Source organism: Limulus polyphemus, unplaced genomic scaffold (assembly GCF_000517525.1).
Source record: "Limulus polyphemus unplaced genomic scaffold, Limulus_polyphemus-2.1.2 Scaffold7176, whole genome shotgun sequence".
Classification (NCBI taxonomy): domain Eukaryota; kingdom Metazoa; phylum Arthropoda; class Merostomata; order Xiphosura; family Limulidae; genus Limulus; species Limulus polyphemus.
In genome coordinates, this window is record NW_013672786.1 from 6,208 (window position 1) to 8,391 (window position 2,184).

A 2,184-nucleotide genomic window follows, 5' to 3' on the forward strand; every position below is an offset into this window, starting at 1 on the left:
ATAATAGTGGTATATGTTAGGTGTTTTTATAATACTGATACGAGTTAAGGTGTTTGTATACTACTGGTATATGTTAGGTGTTTTTATAATACTGTTACGAGTTAAGGTGTTTGTATACAACTGGTATATGTTAGGTATTTTTATAATACTGATATAACTTAAGGTGTTTGTTTGCTACTGGTATAACTTAAGGTGTTTGTTTACTACTAATATAACTTCAGGTGTTTATATACTACTGACATAACTTAAGGTGTTTATATACTACTGACATAACTTAAGGTGTTTGTATACTACTGACATAACTTAAGGTGTTTGTATACTACTGACATAACTTAAGGTGTTTGTTTACTACTAATATAACTTAAGGTGTTTGTTTACTACTGACATAACTTAAGGTGTTTGTATACTACTGATATAACTTAAGGTGTTTGTTTACTACTAATATAACTTCAGGTGTTTGTATACTACTGACATAACTTAAGGTGTTTGTATACTACTGACATAACTTAAAGTGTTTGTATACTACTGACATAACTTAAGGTGTTTGTATACTACTGACATAACTTAAGGTGTTTGTATACTACTGACATAACTTAAGGTGTTTATATACTACTGACATAACTTGTAACCATGTAAAAGTTAACCGTTTTAGTTGATAACCTCTAGTTTTTGGTTCAGGTTTTAATACGGTTTGTTTACTTTTGGTTAAATGGTCAGATCCAATTTGCGCAGATAAAACACGGAAATGTTTGAATTTATCCAGTGGTCATCCATACATATATTTATCTGTCTCAAGTCCCCAATTTTAAACAGATTCAAAAATACAATTGTTATGTAAGTGTATGTTACAAATTTAACGACTGATGTAGATATGTCTGTAGTTTTGTAACACTGAGCACTACATAAAATCGAAGTTAGTATGGTATATGTATTTACACGTGACAAATCAATGGTTGTGGGAAGATCAATAAAGAAACATACGTATATATATACCTTTCCATTGATGGCTGTTCTACGAACCCTTTAAAACGATGTTGATTAATTTTCAAGTTCTAAAAGTAATTCTAGTTCAAGGGTTTCTCTATGTTAAGGATTCAAGTGTATGCCTTAAAAGTATCAGTACTGGGTTTTGACCAACGTGGGTATCAAAACCAGAATTTTAGAGTTATAAATCCTCCGACTTGCCGCTGAGCTAACTACTGGGGAGGATGAATCGTTGATAAACATTTAGGATGCAGAAACGAACTTTGTGATAATAATTTATTTAATGAACAACTTTAAAATGAAGTGGAAAGTTTCATCGCGATGAGTTAAAAAAGTGTTAACTCTTTTCATGCTTACATTCATTCAAGTCTAATGAAACACTTAGTTTTATCACAAACTGGAGCCCTTTTGATATTTAGTTCCTTCAAAGTGAATGACAGTACTTGAAATTCAGTTAATCTTATCAATTGATCATCGTTTTGATATCTGTGATGGAAGATATTTGATGCACGTTAACTCTGTTCTTTCGCTATATTTATATATATACAGTTTCCAGTTTACATGCTTCCTACAAGTTTGATCTCCTAAAATAACCTTCACTATTTTCATGAGTATCAGTTCGTTTTCACGTTGAAGAAAGCCATAATTCAGGACTATTTTAAAATCTGCAAGCGAAAACGTGTAAGGGAATCCTCAATAGCCTCGGCACTTGAAATTATGTTAGGCAGGATTAGAGTAAATTAATCTATGAGATCTTGGGCGTAGTCAAATATATCATTCGAAAGGGTTTAAGCTCCTGAGTCCAAAACTGTAAATAAATCTCAAATCGGTCAAGAGATGACGGAGTTATGAGCTAAAAGTTTGTACTTGAAAACCTCAGACCCGTTCTATGAGCCGATATGCCGCGGCTAGTAAGTTACAGCTTATATTTACTATTAAACCTAACAAACTTGAATAAATGTGTACGTTTGGTTTTATATAGATTTATTGTTAATCATATATAGTGGTACATTTTTTTCATGTAGAACTTAATTGTCTAATAAATGACAATTTTTACTTGATTTTATATAAGTTTGTTATGATCTAATACAAAACCATCAAATAAACTTGTTTCTAAGTAGACTTAATTGGGATCTAATACAAGACCACCGAATAAACCTTGGTTCTAAGTAGACTTAATTGGGATCTAATACAAAACCA